At 35.8% G+C, this 27,708-nt stretch overlaps 1 protein-coding gene and 1 non-coding gene across 2 annotated transcripts in view; both read right to left on the bottom strand.

Moving 5' to 3' along the window:
- The window catches only part of MGAT4C (MGAT4 family member C), a 489,918-nt gene that overhangs the window by 328,816 nt on the left and 133,394 nt on the right, over positions 1-27,708 (bottom strand). The window lies entirely within an intron of this gene.
- TRNAG-GCC (transfer RNA glycine (anticodon GCC)) lies at positions 8,680-8,755 on the bottom strand. Its single transcript has one exon. It is a non-coding gene; the product is annotated as a tRNA-Gly (tRNA).

Genomic DNA, 27,708 nt, shown 5'->3' with positions numbered 1-27,708 from the left:
TTTCTATGGGTATTAACAAGCAAAAGAAGACATTTCTATAGATACAGATAAGCTAACATAATGATATAAATTCTAAAGAATGTCCATAATTTTCAGCCTGTAAGTCATAATACCTGTTGTCTCATTGTCATTGCAAATGGTTGTTTTGAGTACAGTGCTGCTTTAGGCCCAGGACCAAAGGTTATTGTGCCCCATTTTAACATTCCAAGGCTTTGAGGAGGAAGAAGTGGAAGGCAGGTCCTCTGGATGGCAACTCAGATGCCACTTTAAAGTGGTTCAGTTTTTATTCTTTTTCTCAATGTTTATGGTATACCTTCTGGTTGATCAAGTCTCAGAATTGATAAAGAATAGTATTTATAAGAATTACCTATTCACCGACAGGTTAAAAGTCAACACCAGCCTGGGCTTGTCCTGTCAAGGCACATATGGGAAGCAACTACTAGGAGTTGATGCTTCTCGCTTCTACCCCTCCTTCTGTCTCTCTATCCTCTATCTAAAAGTCAATATTTTGTCTCAGTGTGTAAACACACATGGATTCACACTTTCTAGTGATGGAAATAACTATATATATATGCAGATTTTCTAAAAATCTTTTAAATAAATCTAAGCTTTGACATTTGATGAAATAAACAATTGAAAATGGAAAAAAAATAGTCAAGTTGTAAATAAACACCAAGAAAATTTAATTGCCTCTGCTATATAAGGATCTATATTTTGTAAAAAACTGACAATAAGTCAACACCTGAAGTCTCTTGTTTGTTTGTTTAGCTTTTTATTTATTTCTCTAAACTGATTTATTTTCTTCTGCCTTACGAAGACCAGAAAATCTGAGACTCAAAGCCATTCAGTTATTTCAAAAGTTGACACACCTCTGCTACCTCTGTTGAAATTGAGGGATGACGCTGTGGGAATGAAAGGTAAGAGACCAAGATATGAAGATATAATGACAAGTTTTACCCTGTGAAAAGGAACTGAGGGGCTTAACTCGCCTTTCACAATTTGTGAGTATGCAAGGTTTTGCTACCACCTCATAAAGCAGAGTTACAAATATTTTTTTCTCTTTTCTGATACTAATTTTACTTTCTTTTTTTCCCCATCTTTTTCTAATACTCTCAATGTAACTCCTAACTTTTTAATCCCCATTTTTTGTGAGCAAATTTCTGTTGTATCACTCTAATTAATAATGAAAATAGGTCTGACCTGTGGTGGCGCGGTGGATAAAGTGTTGACCTGGAAATGCTGAGGTCACTGGTTTGAAATCCTGGCTTGCCCGGTCAAGGCACATGTGGGAGTTGATGCTTCCTGCTCCACCCCCCACCCCTGCTTCTCTCTCTCTTTCTCTTTACTCTCTAAAATAAATATAAAATTGTACAAAAAAAATAAAAAATAGGTAAACTTATCATTTGATTTAGACTACATATAAAGGTCTACTGGAAAGTTCTGTCCATTTTTGGAATAAAACAAAATACAAATTTTTCTTACTGTCAATAAACTTTATTAAATAATATAATTGCCATTATTATTAATGATTTCTTGCCAGCGTGAGGGAATTTGTATATCTCATTTTTTAAAAGTGTTCTATCTTTTGATATGAAAAATTGAACCAGTGCTTGTTTGATATCTTCTTCATTTTTGAATTTTTTGCCCTTCAAAAAATTTTGTAAGGACAAAAACAAGTGATAGTCGGAGGGTGCTAAGTCTGGGGAATATGGTGGATGCGACAGAATTTCCCAGCCTAGTTCTGCAATTTTTTGATGAGTCTCCAAAATACAGTGGTGTAAATAAACTTTATCAGTAGCCATGGGTACACTATTGCTTCACACATAAGACTAACATGAATCAACTTTGTTTTAGTTAATTTGCTACGTCAGTATGTATACATTAAGTGATAAAAATAGAGAGGCACACATGCGCCAAATAAACATGTGCTTATGTGTCGACACTTGTTGTGATAGAAACCAACAGGACTTTCCGGTAGACCTTAATATTTATTTATTTATTTATTTATTTATTTATTTATTTATTATTTATTTTATGACAGAGACAGAGAGAGGGACAGATAGTGACAGACAGGAAGGGAGAGAGATGAGAAACACCAATTCTTTCTTGAAGCACCTTAGTTGTTCATTGATTGCCTTGATGGGGGGGTGGGGCTAGAGTATACCGAGTGACCCTTTGATCAAGCCAGGAACCTTGGGTTCAAGCTGGTGAGCCTTGCTCAAACAAGATGAGCTCACGCTCAAGTTGGCGACCTCTGGGTTCCGAACCTGGATCCTCCTCTGAGTCCCAGTCTGACGCTGTATCCATTGTGCCACCTCCTGGTCAGGCCATACTTATTTTTTAAAGGTGAATCTCCTAAGTTGTTATTTATTGATTATCTATATTCTGCCTGTTTAGCCTACAATCTTTGCTAGCGTCTTTGAGTTTTCTAATTAAAATACAAGATTTACAATCTAATAGAATTACTCACACTCACTTCTGAACCGTTACACTTTTAAATGAGACCATTGACTATATTATGTTCATAGGAATAGATAAAATCAGAATATTAAAAAAGCATTTGAAGATGCTGCTCATATCTCTTTCTACTTTGAATCAGTCCTTTATGCAACTGAGATTTAAAACAAATTTTTGTAGATTAAACCCTGGAGAACTGTTACAGTAAAATATTTTTAAAAGATAAATAAAACTGCTAAACACCAGAGTTTTAAGAAATGAATCACATTCTATTCTCCAGCCTCACCCAGCTATGTAACCTTAGCTAACTCTCACCCCCAGTTTCCGCATATTATAATGGAAATTACTACATCTGTACCTCCGTATAGAGAGCATAACAAATATAGTCTTAAATTTATAATGATGTACAAGGTTCATAGCTAATTACTGTTTCTTTTTACTTTGCAGTTATTTTCAAAGGATTGAATAAATACCTGAGATTATTTTTGTTTTTTACTTTATTAAATAATTCTAATATTAAATATTGAAATGAACATGAGTTAGGCAGGCATTTATGAAAGATTAAAAGAGTAAAAGAATTATTTTCCAATACTGCTTAACCAGTTCGGGGTGGTGGGTATACTGAGCCAGTCCTGGCAACTCAGGATGCAAAGCCAGAGCCCCCCAACCCCCAGCCCCGGCAGGATGCCCTGCTATCTCAGGGTGCACTCACGCACACACCCACATTCGCTCAGACTGGGACAGTTTAGAAACGCCAGTTCACCTTATGTGGTGCACCACTTTGGGATGTCAGAGGAAACAGGAGGACCTGGAGAAAACCCACACAGATACGTGGAGACAGTGGCCCTGCCTGGGAATCTATTTTATTCCCACATCAACGTTAAAATGAAATGACGCTGAACACACCTATGTTTTCTGAAGACCTGCTGCTGTATTCCGAGCAGCTTTCAAAACTTCTGTCACTCTGAAGCAAGAAAGTGAGTGATTTTGCTAGAACACTAAATGATAAGCACAATCTTTGAGTGTATTAATTTGATTTTTAAAAATAAAATTTGTTTTTAGTCATCTCAAATGGTTTCTGGTGGCAGATAGCCTTTCCTAATGCAGTTTACATATGCTTACTCTTAAAACTGATATTTTTCTTTTCTTTTTTTGTCAGTAATGTTTTGCTGATTTTGTAGAAACAATTTGTTATTGGTCGTAGTGTTTTTGTGTAAGAACTTGAATTAAGCAGTCAGTTCCATACTCTACTTTCTATTTCATTGTTTCTAAAGCTACTCAGTTTAGAAGGTGAAAAAGCTTAAAACAAAATCCAAAACATACATTTATTTCAATAGTCAAGTCATTTCTATACCATCAAACATCTTAAAATAATTAAGAAGTGAATGACTAAAATTTTAATCTTATCACCATATTATACCTACTCATAATGAAAAATAAAATATTATGTGGTTTATGTTATGGGTTGAATTATAAGCACGAAACAGGTATGTTAAAGTTCTAACCACTAGCACCAGTGAAAATGACCTTATCTGAAAATAGGGTCTTTGCAGTTGTAATCAAGTTAAGTTGAGGTCTTTAAGGTGAGCCATAACACAATATTATCAGTGTCCTTATTGGAAGGTAAGAGACATACATATAGGGGAAGAATACAGTGAGACAACAGAGGCAAAGACTGAAATGCTAAAGCTGAAAGGCAAGGGATGCTGAGGATTGCAGCAAACACTAGAAAGCAGCAAAGTCAGGAAGAATTTTCCCTTACAGATTTCGGAAAGAGCAAGGTCCTGCCATCACTGTGACTTCAGATTTTCAGCCTTCAGAACTGAGACAATACATTTTTGTTGTTCAAAGTTACATAGTTTCCAGTAGTTTGGCATGGAAGCCCTAGGAAACTAATATTTATATATACCATCGGGTATAATAATATGTTTAATTTTAATTATGTTTAAATTAAGTTTGGTGTAAAATAGTATATAATGATGATGAACAAGTGACTGTTAACTAAAGAAATGTTATACTTTGATTGTTTTATATTGATAGGAATAATGACTAGCTATACTATTTTAAACAAAATTCTCTAATATTCCATATACTGTGGTGAATTTAAACTAAACACTTCTGAAAAGATGTACATACTTTGTATCATTTTTTTTTTACTTTCAGTCTTTATGCACCTTTAGAAGGACTTTCTTTACTTCTAGCATCATCCTGCCATGCCACACGTGACACTTTTAATGTAAAACTCTCCTTACCAGGGAATGAGGTAAAAAAGCTAAGTTCTAAATGAGAACTTAATAAGAGAATAAAACTAGAGGTTACAATCATTTTGAGAAAAAGATCTGGCAGCATCTTTTAAACCTAAAGATATCCTTATCCTGTGACCCTCCAGGTGCACTCCGAAGTGTTTACCCAAGAGAAATAAAAGCAGATATCTAAAAAGAATTGTCAAAACAACTCATAGCAAACTTCAGCAAAATTGGTAAAAACTAAAAACTTTCTAAGTTACCATCAACAGAATGGCTATAGTAACATGTATTTATATGATGGAAGACTGTTCAGCAATAAAAATAAAATTATCAGTAAGCATATAACATATAAATCTTTAAAAAAACATGCTAAGTGAACAAAGCTACACACACACAAAGTACATTTAGTATGGTTTAATTTATATGCATTCCTAAAAATGGTGAAATTAATTAGGAGAGTGTTTGCCTATGGGGTTGCATGGGAAAAATATTGACTACAAAAAGCATGAAAGTAGTTCTAGTGTGATAGTGATGTTTTGTATCGCCTATAAGCAACTGGGTGGCACAGGTGTGTACAGGGGTGGGCAGAAGTAACTTTTCAGTTGTTCATATAGAAAAAAATCTGTAACAGAAGAATAAATAATAAACTCAGCCATGGACGCTTAGTTCAGTCAGTTGAGAGCATCGACCAAAAACAAGTTTTGCAGGTTTGATCCCCACTCAGAGCACACATGGGAAACAACCAGAACTGTACAACAGAGTGGTCCAGCCACGACAAGTCTATTACAGGGTCTTCGAATGGGAAAAGGTATAAAATTGAAATAAGTGATAGGGACTTAAAGATATATATATATACACACACACAGATGGGTTCAGGAGGACGCCACGGCAAACAGTCTTTTAGCCTAACGTAACTGCTCCCAAAAGCGCATCCACTTTTATTCATGGAAAAACATGGTACATCAGCAATTCAATTACGTTTCCAAGGCAACTCAAAGACAACCCCCACCATACTATCCAAATCTACTTTACACTAATAAGAAACTAGCTTCTAGCCTCCTCCTCCGGAGAACATGGGTGAGACAAATGAGAATCAGGTGTAGCTCTTTGTTAACTAGGCAGGTGAGGTGGGGTTTGGGCCCAGCACCTCTGTCCAGATTGCAAAAATGCCCTGTTTATTTTTTAAGTCCCCAACATTTCCTCTTTCTGTCTCTTTAAAAATCAGTAAAAAATTAAGCTGTGGCCAGATAGCTCCATTGTTTGGAGCAACATTCCAGAGTGGAAATTACCAGTTAAATTCCCCAGTCATGGCACATAAAGGACCAGCTCAATGTTCCTATCTCTCTTTCTCCCTGACACACTCTCTCTCTCTCTCTCTCTCTCTCTCTCTCTCACACACACACACACACACACATACACAAAAGAGTAAACTTTTCTTTCATGTATTTACAACTGTAAACCCATTTTTAATTTTTTTTATTTTTCCGAAGTGAGAAGCAGGGAGGCATACAGACAGACTCCCCTATATACCTGACCAGGATCCACCCAGCATGCCTACTAGAGGGAGATGCTCTGCCCATCTGGGGTGTTGCTCCATTGCAACTGGAGCTGTTGTAGTGCCTGAGGCAGAGGCCATGGAGCCATCCTCAGTGCCTGGGCCAACCTTGCTCCAATGGAGACTTGGCTGCAAGAGGGGAAGAGAGAGACAGAGAGAAAGGAGAGGGGGAAGGGTGGAGAAGCATATGGGCACTTCTCCTGTGTGTTTTGACAGGGAATCAAACCTGGGACCTCCACACACCAGGCCAATGCTCTACCACTGAGCCAACTGGCCAGGGCTTTGAATTTTTTAAATTTTTATTTATTTATTTGTCTGAGAGAGAGAGAAAGGAGAGAAAAGCATTTATTTGTTGTTCCACTTATTTGTGCATTCATTGGTTGTATGTCTCCTGACCAGAGATCTAACCCACAACCTTGGCCTAGTGGGATAATGCATAACCAACTGAGCAATCTGGTCAAGGTGACCATAAACTTACTTATGCCCACCCCTCTACAATTGTCAAAATGCTTAAAGTGATATACTTAAGATTTGTACACTTATAATATGATTCTATTTTTTAAAAATTGTAAACAAATATTGTTTATTAGCTGATTACATGCATGATAAGATATTTAGCAGAAGTATACTAATGTTTATAAATATTTTTAAAATTTATAGAATAATAATAAGGATTGAACTCTAGGTAGATGGAAGGATAAATAACAACACAAATGCAATGCAGTAAAATGTTAATATTGGGTATATGGTAATATGGGGGCTATAGGCCTACTATTAAACACTTTTCAAGTATTGGCAAGTTGGCTCAGTGGATAGAGCTTCAGCCGAGTGTGTGGGTGTCTGCAGTTTAATCCTGGAACAGGAGAAGTGATCATCTACATCTCTGTCCCTCCCTCTTCCCCTCCTGCATTGGCCCCGAGTGCTGAGGATAGCTGGGTTCATTCGAGTAGCGGCCTATCTGGGCACATGCAAAGTCTCTCTTAATTCCCTTCTTCTCACTTAAAAAAATATTTTTTTTCCACTTTTCAGCAAACTTCAATAATTTTCATATAAAAATTTTGGAAATTTTTGATGAAAAACACTTTTATACATAAATGCATGGTTTCTGGAGTATATTTTTCTTCCAGTCATAATGAACAAATGTTACTTTTGTGTTCATAATTTTTCAGTCATATTGTTTCCAAAGCCACTCATCCTTATTGCTTAACATATAAGATATTCATTGAACTCAAAACTGAAAATCATCACCTAAGGAAAAATATTATCATTAATAGAATCTATGAGGATATTTTAATTTATCACAAGAATTATATATTACATACTATTAAATATAATGTTTTACATTTACAGTTGGCTCACACTGATTATAATAACAATATAATATTATAGTAAATTTACTGTTATAAGTATGAGGCATTGGGTGTATTGAATAAGACAAATTATATATTTCAGCATTGCTTGTAATCTTACTAAATTTTATCTAATACACTAATTATTACACAGTGGTTTCTTAGATTATATTTTAAGATAGATATTTATAAAGCATTTTATAGATAATTAAAATGTAATTGAGTAGATGTGACTTATTTTGTTCTTACAAAACGAAACATTACTTTAAAAATAGAAACTTTAAAGTACTTAGTGCAAGTCATGTTGATTTTATTGATTTACTACTTTTCTTCTGTTTTTATTTTTAGCTTTGCTTCCTGTTACACACTGCAATTCTAAAATAAAAAAAAGATGTCTTCATCAAGCCAGATATGCTACTTAATGCACTAATGTGATATTTTCTAGTAAAATGACCCAGATTTTTTCCTCCTTGGTAGGTTTTTTTTTAATTTTTAAATATAATTTATAGTGGTGACATTATAGGTTTCAAGCATACAATTCTATGATACAACATCTGTGTATCACATTGTATATTTACTACCCAGAGTCAAATCTCCTTCTGTCACCTTATAAGTGACTTCCTTTATCCTTTATTACCACCCTTACAAAACACCCTTTTCCTCTGGTAACCACCATACTCTTGTCTGTGTCTATGAGTTTTCATTTGTTTGTTGGCCTTGTTTTTTAATTTGTTGAATTCAGTTTGTTTGTTTTTGGGTTTTTTTGTATTTTTCTGAAGCTGGAAATGGGGAGAGATAGTCAGACAGACTCCCGCATGCGCCCGACCAGGATCCACCCGGCACGCCCACCAGGGGGCGATGCTCTGCCCACCAGGGGGTGATGCTCTGCCCCTCCAGGGCGTCGCTCTGTTGCGACCAGAGCCACACTAGCGCCTGGGGCAGAGGCCAAGGAGTCATCCCCAGCACCCGAGCCATCTTTGCTCCAATGGAGCCTCGCTGCGGGAGGGGAAGAGAGAGACAGAGAGGAAGGAGAGGGGGAGGGGTGGAGAAGCAGATGGGCGCTTCTCCTGTGTGCCCTGGCCGGGAATCGAACCCGGGACTTCTGTACGGCAGGCTGACGCTCTACCACTGAGCCAACCGGCCAGGGCCTGAATTCAGTTTTATATGATTCAGGTGAAGTCATATGGTTCTTGGCTTTTTCTGTCTGACTTATTTTGTTCAGCATGATATTATTAAGGTCCATCCATGTTGTCAAAATAGGCAGTATTTCATCTTTTCTGAAGGCTTAGTGGTATTTCATTGTATAATATATGTACCTCATCTTCATTGTCTAATCATCTGTTGAGAAACAGGTTGTTTTCATTTATTAGCCACCATGCATAATGTCAATAAATAGTGCTTGAAAAATTGGAAAGCCTTATGCAAAAGAATAAAACTAGACTTATGTTTGTCCCTATGCACAAGAATGAACTCAATATGGACCAAAGACCTAAACTAAATATAAGACCTGAAACAATAAAATACATAGAAGAAAACATACTAAACTTATGGATATTGGTCTTAAAGAGGATTGTATGACTTTGGCCCCAAAAGCAAGAAAAGTAAAAGCAAAATCAATGAATGAGACTATTTGATTCTAAAAGCTTCTGCATAGCCAAAGAAACTGTCAACAAAACAAAAGGCAATCAACAGGATAGGAGGAGATATTTGCAAAAAACCACACTGATAATGGGTTAAAATGTAAAAAATGGAAATACATAATATGCAAAATATGTAAATATCTACAACTAAACAACAACAAAAACCTAATAATCAAATTAAAGCTGAGCAGAAGACCTGAACAGACATTTTTGCCAAGAAGACATATAAATGGCCAACAGATATATAAAAAGATGCTCAACTTCACTAGTTATTAGGGAAATATATATCAAAACTACAATAAGATACTCTCTCATATGTTAGAATAGCTATTAGTAACAAGACAAGTAAGAAAATGTGTTAGGTTGTGGAGAAAAAAAGAACCCTCATTCACTATGGATGGACTGTAAATTGGTATGTCCACTATGGAAAATAATCAGGCACATAAAAAAAAAATAAGAAAAGGTTACCATATGATCCAGCTATCCTTCTTCTGGGTAGGTACTCAAAAAATTTGAAAAAATTTATTTACAAAGATGTATGCACATAGTGGATTTTTAATAAATGTGAAAGAAAAAATGAGATAAATACATTTTATTAAAAATTATAATAAGAATGATTGCTATCTATTTATCAGCAAGAACTAGTGAAAAAGTTCTACCCAGATGCAAATGGGGATGGAGAATGATATGCATGGTCAGGCAGCTGCTTTTCAGCAAAAGTTTTATATTAAATAAAAGGAACATACAGTTTTCTTCTATTGTGACATATAATCTTTCCCACACTTGTTTTGAGATCTTTTAAAGGCTATCCTGTATTTACAGCTACTTCATTGGGTGTTATCAGTTTTTTAAAAATAAGGGCACTTAAAAAGAAACATAAAAAGTAAATTATGAGTATGTATACACACTTGCATGGATAATAGATTAATGGATAACCAGGATCTTTGATCATGTTTTATACTAAATAATATCTTTGAATAAAAATGTGATACCTTCTATTTCTTTCTCTTGCCTGATTGCTCTGGCTAAAACTTCCAGAACTATGTTGAATAAGATTGGAGATGATATCTCATTGTGGTTTTAATTTGCATTTCTCTAATGATTAGTGATGTTGAGCATTTTTTCATATGCCTATTGGCCATCTGTATGTCCTCTTTGGAGAAGTGTCTATTCATTTCTTTTTCCCATTTTTTGATTGGGGTGGGGGGAGGGAGGATGGGGCAAGGAAGGAGAGAGGGGGTGGGGGAGGGGAGGGGCACAAAGAAAACCAGATAGAAGGTGACAGAAGACAATTTGACTTTGGGGAAGGGGTATACAGCACAATCAAATGTCAAAATAATCTGGAGATGTTTTCTCCCAACATATGTACCCTGATTTATCAAAGTCACTGCATTAAATTTAATAATAATAAAAAAAAGTGGATAGAGTGGGCAACCGTGTCTTGTTCCTGATTTTAGAGAAAAAGCTTTCATGTTTTCACCATTTAGTATGATATTAGCTGATGGTTTGTCATATATGGTCTTTATTATGTTGAGGTACTTTCTATTCCAATTTTATTGAGTGTTGTAAATATGAAAGGATGTTGTATCTTATCAAATGTCTTTTCTACATTTATTAATAGGATCATATGATTTATGTGCTATGTTTTGTTGATGTGTATTACATTGATTGATTTCCATATGTTGAACCATCCTTGTGCTCCTGGAATAAATCCCACTTGATCATGATGTATTTTTTTAATGTATTGTACATTTGATTTGCTAGTATTTTGTTTAGAGTTTTTGCATCTGTATTCTTCAGAGATACTGGACTGTAGTTTTCTTTTTTTGTGTTGTCCTTGCCAGGTTTTGGGATGTGGGTTATGTTGACCTCATAAAATGGGTTAGGGAGTATTGCTTCTTCTTCTATTTTTTGGAAGACATTGAGAAGGATAGGTACTAAATCTTTTAATGTTTGGTGAGATTCACTAGTATAGCCATCTGTTCCTGGAATTTTGTTTATTGGGAGGTTTTTGATAGTTGTTTCTATTTCCTTCTTGCTTATAGGTCTATGTCTATTTAGGTTTTTCACTTCTTTGTGACTCAGTCTAGGAAAATTGCATAGTTCTAGAAATTTATTCATTTCCTCTAGATTGTTGAATTTGGTGGCATATAGTCTTTCATAATAGTCTGCTATGATCCTTTGTATATCTATGCTGTTGTAGTAATTTCTCCTTTTTCATTTCAGATTTTGTTTATATGAATTCTTCCTCTTTTTTCCTTAGTGAGTCTAGCCAGTAGCTTGTTGATTTTATTGATTCTTTCAAAGAATCAGCTCTTTGTTGTATTATTTTTTTCTAAAAATTTTTTTGTCCTCTATTTCATTTCGTTCTGCTCTAATTTTTACTATTTCTTCTGCTGACTTTGGGTTGCCTTTGTTCCTCTTTTTCTAGTTCCTTAAGATGTGATATTAGGTTGCTTACTTGGAATCTTTTATTTCTTGACATAAGCCTGTAATGATATATACTTCCCTCATTACTGCTTTTGCTGCATCCCAGAAATTTTGATATATCATGCTGTCATTTTCATTTGCCTGTATATATCATTTGATCTGTGATTTTATTTATTCTTTGACCCAGTCATTTTTTACAAGTACATTGCTTAATTTCCACACATTTGTGAGTTTCTTTACTTCCTGTTTACAGTTGAATTCTAATTTCAAAGCCTCATAGTCAGAAAATATGATTGGTGTAATTTCAGTCTTCCTGAATTTGTTGATGTGAATTTTGTGGCCTAACATATGGTCTATCCTTGAAAATGTTCCATGCACATTTCCCAGAAGAAGGAAGATGCAGGGGGGAAAGGTTGTAAAGGGGGACAAATATGAGGTGATGGAAATGATGTGACTTTGGGTGATGGGTATAAAACATAATCAACATTCCAAATGCTATAGAAATGTTTACCTGAAACCTATGTATTCTTTTTTTGTTTGTTTGTTTGTTTTTGGTTTTTGTATTTTTCCGAAGCTGGAAACAGGGAGGCAGTCAGACAGACTCCCGCATGTGCCCGACTGGGATCCACCCGGCATGCCCACCAGGGGGCGATGCTCCGCCCATCTTGTGGCGTCCTTTTGCTGCAATCAGAGCCATTCTAGCTCCTGAGGTAGAGGCCACAGAGCCATCCTCAGCGCCCAAACTTTGCTCCAGTGGAGCCTTGGCTGTGGGAGGGGAAGAGAGAGACAGAGAGGAAGGAGGGGGGAAGGGTGGAGAAGCAGATGGCGCTTCTCCTGTGTGCCCTGGCTGGGAATCGAACCCGGGACTCCTGCACGCCAGGCCGATGCTCTACCACTGAGCCAACTGGCCAGGGCCGAAACCTATGTATTCTTATTGATCAATGTCACCCTGTTAAATTTAATTTTTTAAATGAAATTTTAAAAAAGAGAAAAAAGAAAAAGAAAAGAAAAACAATGTGATACTTTTTGCTAATTCTTAATGTGACCCATTTCAAAAGTTTCCATATGCCTATGTACCAGGCACATATTAGAGAATAAATATAAATAAAATATCAACTCTAGTTTGTGGTCAGAATGTTTATATCTATGTAATATCTCCAAATATAATTGCTGAAAACTTTGAATTTATACAAAACTCTAAAAGCTATGAGATTGACAGCAAATTTAAGTTCACATGAAAGAGTTCTGGAAGTTAAAAAATATAACTTTTTCTTGGCAAAAATTAAAATCACATAAGGACTTAGACAAATATTTATTGCCTTAAGAAAAGCTTAAAATTGCTTGCTTGGTTATTAAAAGCCTAAAATGATGGTAGTGATTTCAATAAATAGACTATTAAAGAAAAAGAAGAATGTCAAAATCCAAAAAAATGTGAGAAGTAAACACAGAAAATTTCATTTTTTCCTGTGTTATTCAAATATAAGAGCTGTCAGTGGGTAAAGACATATTTTTTTTCTTTAGTACCAATGTTTAGTATGAACCTGCTACTGTTGATACACTGTGCTAAGTATTATTGCAGTCAATATCTTATTTGATAAAAACTCTGTGATGTTGGATTATCCTATTTTACAATTTTTTTAAAGAAGCCTTCAAGGCGAAAGAACTAAAGTCAGAGTGTGATTTTAAATTGATAATCTATAACACGAATACTATATTTCTTGGAAAGACTGTTTACTGTTAGTATTTGATTTAATAATAAAAAGCAATATCTATGCTGTATAAATATCAATTGTGCTTCCATAATACTATTAGATCTAGCTAAATCAAAGAGTTCTCATTTAGTCAGCTGCTAGCACAGTATTTTGATAACTACTACATTATCTCAATCCTCTAATCATTAAGTTGACTGCTGATTCCAGATAGAATCAAATAAGGATGTAGATTTACTTAGAAAGCTCTACGTGGTGTGGATCTAATAATGACCACAGAACCAAATAGCAACCTGGATCTGGTCAAGCACTCTTAGCCTATTCACTAACACTCAGTAACTCAATCTCTAGATACAAGTTAGTAAAAGAAAAGAGACAGAGTTTACTAAAATAGTGGCTACTGTGTTTGAAACTTCCTCTGAATGAATAAAACTTAGAGACAAGAATAGTAAGAAATGATTGTGTTATATTTTTTCTTATGATTTTATTGTTCCTCTTTAAATTGAGCAGATTCCAATAGACTCCAGAAGTAGTCCTCCAGCCCACTGGGAACTACCAGTGTCCTGTAGAAAAAACCTACTCCAGACACAACCTTTTGTCAAGAGGAAGAGAGGAGGAGGCCTGCCAAGGGAGGCAAAGAAGACCTCCTAAATTTCCTTCTCCCTTATCTTTTATTGATCAGAAGCAGAACAAAGGTAACAGGATTACAGGGAGGGTGACCAGGTGATAAAGGTAAAGAATGACTAATGACCAGTTTGCTGACATGGAGAAAGGGCTAATTTGGGTCAGTACATTCTTTTTTCTTTTGCTAATTAACAAATACAAAGGAAGAGGTGATCTAGAATATCTGGACTAATTTTCTAAAGTCAAGGTCCTCATAGTCTAAGGCTTAGTTTTAAGACTAAGCTTTTCCCACCCTTTTAATACTAAGATTTTTTCAACATCCTTCTAATACTAAGATCTTCTCAAACTAAGCTTTTCCCCACACCCTTGATTGTTGCATGATGTGGGGTGATGCACTCTTATGAGGAATCCCATTTATGCCTCAGATAAGGAAGGCTTTGTATCAGTGACTTTCTTATTTGTATATTAGCTTAAAGGCTTTAATTTCTACACTATAAGATAAGGCAGACCAGGGACTAGCTCACTCAGATCCTGCCATCAGCATTGCAGAGGAGAGGCAGCCAAGATGGCGGAGCGGAGGAGAAGCCAATTTGTGCAGAGAGAAGGAAATGGGAAACAGAGGTGAATAAGGCGGGTGAGGCAGAAGCCTTTGATTCTAGGAATGCTCGGATAAGTCAGTGGCTTTGGGAGCCCTGAATGGAAAGAGAAGTGTTTTCCCAATGTGTGTATTTCTCACCTGCTGGGAGCGAGCTAGGATTAAAGGTAATGGTCCACCAGTTCTTGGCTTCGTTGTTTCATTACCATCTGTCTGAATCACATCAAACCTGCATGGGCCAGGCAGCTATGATGGTGGCCGTGGCTACTGGCTTTACAAACATAATAGGAAAAGAGTAGAAAAAAGCAAAAAGGACAGCATAAAATAGAGAAACCCATGAGGTAAGGGTAAAATGAAATAACTATAGTACCAAGCCAGGGTCTCAGATTCAATTTTTTGTTCTGAGGCCAGAGAGGTTATGAAAATGAATAAATTGAAATAGAGTAAGTAAATCCTCATTTTATAACTTTTCTCTGCTCATAATTGGTATATAAATAAAAGTAAATATTTCTCTTAAAAAATAAAAACAGAGCAATGTTCTCCTCAGCTCAGGAAATGGTCTGGCAAACCAGTGTCCCTGGTGGCACCAGAAGAGGCATAGAAGGAAGCACTACTCAGCTCTGGCCAATATTGACAAAAGTTCTGATTTTTAACGAGAAGCTGAAATCTAATTATTGTGTGTGTGTATGTGACAGAGACAGAGAGGAACAAATAGGGACAGACAGAGAGGAAGGGAGAGAGATGAGAAGCATCAGTTCTTTGTTGCAGCACCTTAGTTATTCATTGATTGCTTTCTTATATGTGCCTTGATGGGGGGGGGGGTCAGCTACAGCAGACTGAGTGACCCCTTGCTAAGCTAGCAACCTTGGGCTCAAGCTGTTGAGCCTTGCTCAAACCAGATGAGCCCTCGCTCAAGCCGGAGACCTCTGGGTTTCAAACCTGGGTCTTCCACATCCCAGTCCAAAGTTCTATCTACTGCACCACCACCTGGTCAGGCTTATGAGAAATATGAAATATTGACCACTTGCTTATAAAATATTTAAATCTATGTAAATACCCTCAACATCCCTTACGAACTCCACAGTTACAGGCCATAAGCTCTAGCACAGTGGCTATCCGATTATATACTTTCTATTAAAACACTAAGGGAAAGGGGAGAACATAGTGTTTCTAACTTTACCTTTTTCTATTCTCAAGGCTGCCAACTGTGTTCTTCTTTAGATGACTTTTCCATCTGTGAGAGATGCGCACAGTTCTCTATGCATGGACTATACGAGGTAGCTCTATATTCTCACTCAATTTCTGCTTCTATCAGTTTTTTTAAGGGTTTAATATTTTGCTTTGGTCTAAGTCCTTTTTTTTTTTTTTTTAAATGGGAGCCACACAGTGTTTAATTCTGGTTTATTTGTTATCATCTGTTATCTAGGACCAGGCAAGTGAACTGAAGGAATTAGACAACTCTAGCCCATTTCCAGAAATATGTCCTACAAGCAGGGCTGGCTTTACAGCTATGGGATCACCAGAATTGCAAAGGATTCTGTACTTGGAAAGAGTCTTGGTGTTTAATTGATTTTCTGTGGCTGCAGTCTAGAAATTACTAATAGTTTTATATCTGAATATGTGCTTTGTAAGTGAAGTTTGAGAGGACAATTGAATATGAACCAGGGGCTTAGAGCCCTGGCACACATGCCTTCCTGCCTCCTGCCTCCTGCCTCCCTCCATTTCCACACTTCAGGAGAACGGGCTGTTTGCTAGCAACTCTGCCACACTGGGCATGGGCATGGGCATGGCGAGAGTTGGGGTTAGGCACGTGATCCACAGGGACCGAGTCTTGGGTCTGGCCCCAGGTACCTGCGAGGCACTATGCTCAACCTGATACTATCCCTATCTATGCTTAAGGAGCCCAACATGAAATTAAAAAAAAAAAAAAGATAAACTATGACAATTAAACAGGGACCACAGAATAAAAAAATATACCTTTTCCTGCCTTTTGAACATTGACTACCACAGTTTCATTTTATACTGGGCTCTGAAAATTAGGTAGCCAGTCCTTCTTTCCAGAGTACAGTGCTTTATTCCCGCTGAACTACACTTTCCCTTGCATCCTACACCTCTTCTCTTCGACAAAAACATACAACATCAAACTACAAGGTTCAGGGAAGCCTGGGAGTTTAAAAACATTTTGTTAAGAGAAACGGGAGGCAATTTCTTTTAGAAGCCAGTGTTACTCTATGCCCCAGTTCTGGAAAGTGTGAAAAGTAAATGCTTTTATAATAGCTATCACCTTTCTTTCTTTCTTTCTTTCTTTCTTTCTTTCTTTCTTTCTTTCTTTCTTTCTTTCTTTCTTTCTTTCTTTCTTTCTTTTTTTTTTTACCACACCTCTTGCTCACTTTAGTTTTCTCACCCAAATAGTGCATATAAGGCAGAGCTGTGATGCATCTAGACAAAACTTGTTTAAATTCCATTCCTGCAGCTTGCTAAATGGGTAACCTTGAGCAAGGTTACTTAACCCTTCTTAGCCAGTTTCACTGTTCTATAAAATGATTATAATAATGGATGTGCAGAGTTATTCAGGTTGAATGGTATAACATGAAACAAATACTTGGTGTAATGTTTACCATATAGTACAGAGACACTCATAAAAATATACACATATCATTCAAGGAATATTTTATACAGTATTTTAAATATTTTAATGCATACTGGGCAAAGTCATTTTGTGTCAAATACAGAGAATCTGTAATTCTAGTTGAAAATCTGAAGTCATTAACTGTTGACTGTTTCTAAGGCTGTGTCTACTGAATCTGGATGTGCCCGTCAGCTGTCATGTGTTCCAGAGTTGAGATGGCAAAGAGTGCTTTTCATTGGAAAACCTAGAGTTGATTTAATGGCTTTGAAACCCCTTTGCCCCAAGTAAAGTTTTCTGTCTTTCACATACCAAATATTTTTTTCTTATATATTGAGAATTTTCTTAATTGCTTTGATATGTGAGCATAGTTCTACAATAGTATTAAAATAGTGACTTAATGTCTGTTAATAATGCACCATTAACAAAATCATGAATTTGGGTATCTTTGTCACTTCTATTATGCAGTAAACAATATTTGAGAAATTACACAGTTTAAAATATAATAAAATTAAATTTCAAATAAGCCATCATTTCTTACTGGGTTTCTTTAAATAAATTCTGAGAAATTATGGAGGGTATTGACAGTTGTAGCACCTTTGATGATCTTATGACAGAAATTCACAACTTAGGTCGGAGTTGTGGATAAACAATTTGTGCTGAGAAAAATTTTACTTGTATTAAAATTTTGGCTCTGACCAGTTGGCTCAGTGGTAGAGCATGTGGATGTTCTTGGTTCAATTCCCAGTCAGGGCACATAGACAAAGCACCTATCTGCTTCTCCAACCCTCCCCCTCTCATTTCTCTCTCTCTCTCTCTTCCCTTCCTGAAGCTGTGGCTCAGTTGGAGCGAGATGGTCCTGGGTACTGAGGATAGCTCCATGGCTTCTGCCTCAGGTGCTAATAAGACCTCTGTTGCTCAGCAATGCCCCAGATGGGCAGAGTATTGCCCCCCTAGTGGGCATGCTGGGTGGATCCTGGTTGGGGTGCCTGTGGGAGTCTGTCTCTGCCTCCCCTCCTCTAATTGAATTAAAAAAAATTAAGATCCTCTTTTCAAGATCATGAAATTGGCATTTTAGGCTTAAATAACAAATATTCATATTTCTAAAAGATGTATTGTAAGTCAATTGATAATCAGTGCAATGTAGTATATACATCTTCTAAAAGTATAGACAAATAGTAATTAACAGAAGGCAGAAAAAGACCTCTAAGGCAGTTAACTAAAAGCATAACAAATCACATTCTTAGAAACAAGAAAAGCTAGGAGAAAACCTATAATTATTCTTTCATGAAGTTGTGAAAAACTATGCAATCAGTAGAGAACAGAGTCTATTTGGAAAGATGAGCAAAATGGTTTTAGAATTTATTCAGTATTTGCATGTTAATAGGTTAACTAAATTACCTCTTGACAAAGAAACTAATATGATAAAAATAACTAGTTTTTAATTATCAAAATTTTAAAAAATGATTATATGGTTAGTGATAAATACTATAAATAAATGGTAAAAAGCTTATAAATGTATAATAAAATTTTCCAAGTGATCTACACTATCCATGGAAGGAGAGTTAATACCATGAAATGAAGTGCACAAATGTGAATCAACTTTATATCGTTGTTGAAATTGTATAGACCAAAGTAGTAGTTAGAATTAATTCCAGTTGAAGTAACTAAATGAATCACTTCTGCTTCAATGACTTAAACTAAACCATATTTGCTCTAATTTAGATCTATATTCTTTCATTCCATATGCAATGGAAATGGGCAAATATTTCCTTTATTATTTCACAAGAGCAATAAACTCACCATCAGCCTTCTCGAGCGTATTTTCTATCTTTGGTCCCATTCACACTGCACTTTCTTGCATAGGTTATTAAAAGTTTAGCAGTACAGAATACATTTTGTATGATATTTTAACAGCATAGAATGGAGTAGATAAAAATAGGAAGATAGAAAGAGATAAGGAAATGCAGTAAGAAATACCATTGAAAATTGTAGGTAGAATCAATGAAAAAATATTGAATCAAAACTATTTGATCTCTATTATGTTAAGCCCATTGTGTTTGAATTCACAAAATCTTCTAAAATGTATTTGGCTGAGAAAAAATATAGTTATTTTACTTCCTTTTGAGGGCTTTGGTTTATAAAGAAGGCTAATGAATGAATACCTTAACCAAAAGTTTTGCACTTGACTCTGTTATCCCATAGTGATGTGATATCTTCAGGGATTATCAAGTAAATATTCTACAACGATGTGCTGAGCTTTACTTTGAAAAGCTGGAGAAAAATAAAGTTTGTCTTCTAGAATTCATTATAGTTAAGAAGAGGCAGCTTAAACATCATCAGATTTCAGTATTTAAAGGAGGCAATTTTTAAACATTCTTATACAATATAAGAATGATATTATTGATAGCACTTTAAAAGAAATAATTAGTAAAGAGAACTCACTCTCAAGAAATAATTTCTGAGCTGACATAAAAGGTAAATTTTTAAAAAATGATACCATTTACCACACTTCTTTTACAATAGCAACAGTAAACCTATAAAGTATCCCTGAATTAATTAACAAAAAAGAAGTAAGACTTGTGTGCTGATGATTATAAAATGTTACTGAAAGAAATTATAAAACAATTAAGTAAAACATTTTAACATCTCATTTTCATGCAATTAGAATTATACAGTATTACAAAGGTTCATCTGAATTTGATCTATAGAGTCAATGCAATTCCCATTAAATACAAACAATTTCATTAACATAAAAATATATGAAAATTAGAGAGCCTAACAGCTGGTGGCTCAGTAAATAGAGCATTGACCTGGGATACTGAGGTCCCAGGTTCAAAGCCCCAATGTTGCTCACTTGAATGTGGGTTCATCTGGCTTGAGTGCAGGCTTACCAGCTTGAATACAGGGTGCATAGGACCACTGACATGATTGCATGGTCGCTTACTTGAGCCCAATGTTGCTGGCTTAAGAAAGGGTTCACTAGCTCTGCTAAAGCCCTCCTGTCTCCTCAGTTAAGGCACAGATGAGAAGTGATCTGTGAACAATTAAAGTGCCATAATTATGAATTGATGCTTCTTACCTCTTTCCATTCATCTCTTGCAAAAAATTAACAATAAAAAAAAATAAAAATAAACATTAGAGAAATGAAAATTAAGACCACAATAAGATACCATTACTGTATTAGTCAGCTTGGGCAACCATAACAAAATACCATGACTAAGTGTCTTAATCAATAGAAATTTATTTTCTCAAGGCTAGAAGTTCAAGATCAAGGTGCAAGTATAGTTGGTTTTGTGTGGGAATTCTTTCTGGCTTGTAGATGGTTGTCTTTTCAGTGTCTTCAAGTGGTAAAAGAGAGATCACAAGTTTTCTGATATATCTTCTTATGAGAATAATAATGCTACCAGGAGGGCCTCATCAAAAATTAATTATTTGCCAAAGGCCCCATCTCTAAATAACGTACATTAAGGGTTAAGGTTTCAACATATGTATTTTGAAGGGACACAACTTAGTCCATAGCAATTACATAATTATTCAAATTTCTAAGTTTGGAAACGAAGACTATCTTGCAAGACTGCTCTACAGCATTGTCCTTATAGTTAACAATACTGTATCATGCACTTAAAAATTTGTTAAGAGTAGACCTCATGTTATATGTTTTTAACACACACACACACACACACACACACACACACACACAATTTAAAAAGAATAGTAAAGAAAAAAAGAAAATACCAGGGTCTGGTGAGAATGGGAAAGAACTGGAACAGTTATAGGATGTATAACTACATTAAAGTTTCTTAAGATTTTAAACGTATACTTGTTTTTTAATCCAGCCATTCTATCCTCAAAGAGAAATGAAAGTATATGTCTTTACAAAGACATTTACATTAATATATGTAACACCTTTATGTGAAATAACCAATGCCTGAAAGTCACCCCGAAATCCACCAGCAGATGAATAGATGAACAAATTGCATCACGTCCATACAATCAAATGCTACTAAGCAATAACAAAGGAGCTATTAGACAAACGGTATTCAGGACTGTGATTGATCCCTGAGGAATGAGAAACAAATAAGCTGACGCTAGTGCCTGTTGAGAACTGTCTGGAATCCAAGGAAGAACTGAACATAAGGAAAGGGGATCAAAAGCTAAGTATAGCAGCCCTGTAAACTGAGTGGAAATCGAATTCAGGTAGGCTAAGAATAAGTAATCATGCAAGAAAAAATGTGTGCAGTTAAAAGAGCTGAAGAAATTACATTTGAGACTTGCTAAGTACTGAGTGGCAGAAGCTCAGGGTGTGGGGTGTGACATCACAAAAAGAGGTAAAAAGCAACTACTTCAGAAAGAATAACAACTTGGGGTGATAAACTGAACAACACTCTTGGGTGGCACAGGACTAAGAAGGGTGTGACAAGCAGCCAACTGGGGGAGAAAATTTCCTCATAATGAGAACATTCAATACAGATACTGGAAAGACTAAACCTTAAGGAAAGGATTGTCTGACCAGGCAGTGGAATGTTGGGTAGAGCATTGAGCTGAGATGCTGAGGACCCAGGCTCAAAACCATGAGGTCACTGGCTTAAGTATGGGTTCACCAGCTTGAGCATGGGACATAAACATAACCCCATGGTTGCTGGCTTGAAGCCCAAGGTCATTGCCTTGAGTCCAAAGTTGCTGGCTTGAGCAGGGGCCACTAGGTTAGCCGGAAGCTCCCCCCTCTACCTCCCTTTAAGACACCTATGAGAAAGAAATCAATGAACAACTAAGGTACTGCAACTGTAAGTTGATACTTCTCATCTTAGTCTGTCTCTGTTTCTCTGTTTCTCTTTCTCTCTCTCATAAATAAATAAATAAATAAACAAACAAACAAACAAAATAAAAACCTTAAAAAAATAAGAAAGAAAAACAAGGATGACAGCTTAACCAGGCAGTCACTCAGTCAACCAGGCCGTCGCCCTGGGATGCTGAGTACTCAGGTCGGCAACCCCCGTGTCACTGGCTTAAAGACCAACGTCGCTGGCTTGAGCACAGGGTTACCGGCTTGGCTGCAGCTCTCCCGTCAAGGCACATATGAGGAAACAATTGATGTACAACTGAAGTGCCACGACTACAAATTAATGCTTCCTATTCCTATCTCTCTGACCTCTGTCTCTCAAAAAAAAAAAAAAGATTTTAATAACCTTAAAATAAAGGGTATGACATAACTAGTAAATTTTAAAAACAACCTTGAAAAAGTCAAACAATTTGAAAATAACTGTCTGACAAAACTAAATTTATCAGTTTTTAAAAAGAAACAGCACAACACAGTGATTCACAATGTGCATCAAGTAAGCGTGTTATTACTAGAAAAATTAGGAAAATATGACTTAGAATAGAAGTAAAATCAGTTATTAGAAACAGATTCCAAAATAACAGAAATAACATTTTAAAGTTTCATAACCTGTATATATTACTAATTAGATTTTATATTAGATTAGACACTGCATAGAGGAAAATGAGTGTACATAAACACCTAGGATTGAAATTACCCCAGCTGAAAAGCAGAGTTTAAAAAAAGCAATATGCACTGACTTGTGGGATAATATCCAGCCATTTAACATTGATATAATTGGAGTCCCAGAAAGGAAGGGGACTAAAGAAATGATGCTTTGCCAAATTTTAATTAAAAATCAGTTTTCAGATTAAAATATTCAGAGAAGTTCTCACACACACAAACCAGATAATCTTTTTCTTTTTTTTTTACACAGAGAGTCAGAGAGAGGAATAGATAGGGACAGACAGACTGGAAGGGAGAGAGATGAGAAGTATTAATTCTTTGTTGCAGCACTTTAGTTGTTTATTGATTGCTTTCTCATATGTGCCTTGACCCCTGGGGGTGGGGGCTACAGCAGACTGAGTGACCCTTGCTTGAACCAGTGTGACCTTGGGCTCAAGCTGGTGAGTTTTGCTCAAACCAGATGAGCTCACACTCAAGCTGGTGACCTCGGGGTCTCGAACCTCGGTCCTCCGCGTCCCAGTCCGACACTCTATCCACTGTGCCACTGCCTGGCCAGGCTTTTAAATTCTTAGACTAATACTTGTACTAAATAAAAAAATATAATTAGACAAATTAATATTATTAACATGTTAAAGTTTCCTTGGAAAAAGATAACAATGTGAATAAACAAGTGAAAAAACTCATTAGAGCTGAAAATTATAGGAACAAGCTAAATAACAGTAGGTTTAGAGGTCCAAATTCCTGAAGGAGAAATGTTTCTGCTGGTAGATACAGTTGCTATCTTACTGCGGTTTAAACTATAGCTGCTGCATGACTATGCCTTAGCAAGGATAACTGTCCCAATCTTTACAAAGCAGGGCTGCTCTTACACAGTGCTGATAGGCTGGAATGTGTTTAGATCATGGGCACTTCTAGTTAGTCAGTTGCTCCATGTTAACAATAAGCAGACAAGTGCAACAGCCCTGGCTGAGAAAAGTATGATGTCCAAGGACTCAGACCCTTAAGGATGAAGGTTTGGATGAAGTTCACTAAGGCTGGCAAGGTGCCAGTGCGAGGGAGGGAATTTAGAATAGGTAGTGGAGGAAGAATATAATAAATACTGGGAAACAATTTTTTTTTCATTTTCTGTTGCATGAGGCTTTAGAACTGTTTCTATATATTTCTGCATCACTGAATCCAAATCTGAAATCCATTTTTTGGTGCATACTTCAGTTTTTATGCAATTTTAATTTCTTTTTGTTACAGTTAATGGCATGCATTGGTTTTTAATTGGAGTTAAAGGGCAACGACTCTTGAATTGAACATAACCACAAGCAATTAATGTTTTACTAACATCACTTTTACATAATTGTAGTTGTTTTTAAATGTAAAAAAATTATTATCTGATAAAAATAATCTCTTATTTTGTTTTAATATTGAATCATGGCTTCTTTGAGTAGGCGTAAATGTAAGAACAGTCCTGACACCTTCTGTTACATATGTGGCTGTTACATACTTCAACGTCAAAGGTGCAAATTTCATTATTTGTGACACGTGCATATATTGCCTGTTTTTAGTTCCCCTTGGTGACCAAGACAAGAATTGGGCTCCTCATATTTTGTGTCATGATTGTGAGGAAATGCTTCGTGACTGGACAAAAGGAAAATGCAAAGGAAGGCCTTTTGGTATTCCCATGGTTTGGCGTGAACCTAATGACCACAGCAGTGACTGTTATTCCTGTCTGATCCACACAAAGGGCATTGGCAAGAAAAAACGGTATATGATCGCATATCCTAATATTCCTTCAGCAATATGACCTATGCCACACTCTGACACACTCCCAGTTCCAGTTTTAAATGGTTTTATTTCTTCTAAGAATGAAGAAAGTGAACATGGTGATCAAATGTATTTTGATAAGATGCATGAGGAAATTGTTGTAGAATCTGAATGGTCTTCTTATGACAAGCAGTCATTAACCCCTCAGCAGTTTAGCCACACCGAATTGAATGACTTAGTAAGAATGACATAAAAATTGTCCTCAACTTTCTGAAGTATGAGGAGCATAACTGGATCATTTGTGTGCATCTTAAAATGATAAATTTCCTGCTAGGACAACAGAGAGATTCACGAAGTAACCTTGCTTTCTGTGTTTGTGGGACAGCTGAGCTCAGAAGAAACACTGGACACAGAAGGAATGGCCAAAATGTGAAGCTCTGGAAGTAGGGATGCAAAATATTGTGAATGAACCTGTAGTTAATCGAGACAGGATTATTTTCCCCCCATTTCACATCAAACTTGGGTTAATGAAGCAGTTTGTTCAGACTTTAAATAGAGAAAGTAAATGCTTTCAATATATTATTTCTGCTTTTCCTGCCTTGTCTTTCGAGAAGATAAAAGCAGGTATATTCAATGGACCTCAAATTTGAACCCTCATACGTTACAAAGTATTTGCCAGGAAGATGAATAAGGAGGAGAAAACAGCATGGCAGTCTTTTGTGGCAGTTACAAAGAACTTCCTTGGCAACAAAAAAGCAGAAAACTATGAACTTCTGATTCAAAGGATATTGTTGGCTTTCCGCGACATTGGATGTAACACGAGTGTTAAGATTCACTTCCTGAACAGTCACCTTGATAAGTTTCCCAAAAATCTTGTAGCTGTTAGTGATGAGCAGACTACTGCTGGAGCATGAAACGAGATTGTCCTCAACAAGTACACAAATGCAAGAGCTACAAACACAATTTTTTGCCTGAATAGAATTTAAGTTTTGCACAAATTTTATGATTAAAATAAGTGTTTTAATATGTTCTACTTAGAAATTGTAGACAAAATCTGATGCAGTCATATCTTTTAGTGTATTAGTGTATTTACTGCACTATATAAATTATTATATTCTCACAAAAATGATGCCCAAGAAGACATTCTACTTCATTATGTTAAACTAAATGTTGAAAATTTTACTATAAGATGAAAACCTAAAATCTTGAATTGCAAAAACACTGTAGCTTACAGAGAAAAACTAATGTCACATTTGATATCAGTACACTTGAATTAGGTAAAAACCAGTGTTTTTGTGGATGCAACAAAAATTTTGTTCCCCAGTGATCATTGTAGCCTAAGATGCTGCAGTGATAAGGACTTCCTCTCCTAAGGTTCCTCAGGAAAATAATGCATTCAAAAGCCTAGAAGATCCCAGGGTGCATGATATAAATTGTGGAGGATACTGTATTGTACTTCCCAGGACCCTCTTTGGAGCTAAAGGTTTGGATCCTTCAGCTGCTGAGACGGCTTCTGGCATAAAGCCCTTATCTATAATCTCTTTGATGTCATTGTAGTTGTGAAAATTACCTCCTCAAGGCAAAATCCTCTAAGGTTGTACACATCTAAGGATCAATGTGGGGTATAAAAATCTAAGTCACTGCTCTAACTCAGGAAGATTCTGAAAGATAATCCCAGCTGAAACCTTACTAAGAATGCATCTGAATTCAACTCATCCCTAGGTCCACCCTACCCCTTCTGTTCTCTTTCATAAGTGTTGGTCACAAGAGCACACCCCCAAGTCTTCTAGGGTACCCAGCATGGGTAAATGGTACATCTAAAAAATAAAACATAATCTTGGAAAGAGTGGCTTTAAAAATAGAAGAGAAAGATCATTTGTACACTATCCCTTTTGCTTCAGGAATGGAAATATTTTATTCTAGGTTGAAGTAAGAAGCATTATAACTACTAAAGCAATAGAAGTTGCAATTAAATGGAAAATAAAAGATTAAGTTGAAAGATCAAACAAATATAAGAACAATGTTTAAAAGGAAAAAAGCAAGAAAAATATATGAAAAACACAACTGTCTAAGAAGAAAAATGAAGTGATCACTGACAACATTGAATAAATTTATATAAAGCTAATTTGTAGACTAATTTTCAACTGCTATAAAATGTATTTGCAAAGAATGTTTCCAGAAGACAATTTGAAGGATATTAACCTTGACAACAAAAATAGTTAACTATAGATGGCAGAAATTCTGAGTCAGAAAAGAAGAGAGAGCTGAAGGTAGGAAGGGGATATCATTTTAAAGAGAAAAGTGAAAAGATAATGTCACTAGTTGAAGAAACAAGAAATGTAAGTTTGGGGCTAAAAGACAAGGTTCTAAATTTCTTGTAGAGGAACGGTAGGTATCCTCTAAAAATGATAAAGATAAAATCAAACATTTTATTAAGGTATTTTAATATTTCAAAAAAAATTAAACAACTGTAAATAAGGCAGAGTGTTTTGTTTTGGCAAATAAAATTATTAGTGAAAAGGAAGTGAGCCTGGGTTACACGTTTTAATGGGCATATATCAAGTAGAGAGCAATATAAACATTTGGTTTTGTTTGTTTGTTTATTTGTTTGAAGATTATAATATTTAGTCCGAGAAGCTGAAGTGTGGGGTATAAATCAACTTTGGCTGAAAATACAGAAGTTCTTTCTCATAAATAACATTGGAATAATACTCCTTGTAAAGTAGTAGATTTTAATAAGATAACTGGCAAATGTTTCATACATGTGAAAGACATTCCAATTTGACATTCTATGGTGTAATGTGCCTTTAGCAGAAAAATATTAAAGGACTGTCATTAGATGCCAAAACCAAATCATTTAAAAATAATAATGTTTATATAAATTCATTTTGTAATAAAAAAAATCTCACAATTCTCCTTTTCCTTTTCTATGTGCATCAGATTTAAAATAACTTCAGCTTTTAGAAACAAAACAACAAATTTAACTTAACTCAAGGCAAAATAAAGCCTTATATTAAATATCTATGTAGATAGTGTTGCTGAAAACCTCTTAGAGGAATCAAAGGAAAAAGAGCTAGAAGTAAATATACAAGTTAGGGAGGCGAAATTGGTTCTGTGAGGATAGATTTATTTGGTTTGGCTTTTTCTGGGTAATGTAAAATGCATAATGCATTTTATGAGGGTTTTCTTATTGTCTGTACTCAGTTCAAATTTACC

The sequence above is a fragment of the Saccopteryx leptura genome, chromosome 2 (assembly GCF_036850995.1).
Source record: "Saccopteryx leptura isolate mSacLep1 chromosome 2, mSacLep1_pri_phased_curated, whole genome shotgun sequence".
Classification (NCBI taxonomy): Eukaryota; Metazoa; Chordata; class Mammalia; order Chiroptera; family Emballonuridae; genus Saccopteryx; species Saccopteryx leptura.
The sequence above is the reverse complement of the archived record's forward strand: the minus strand, read 5'-3'. Positions and strand labels throughout refer to the sequence as shown.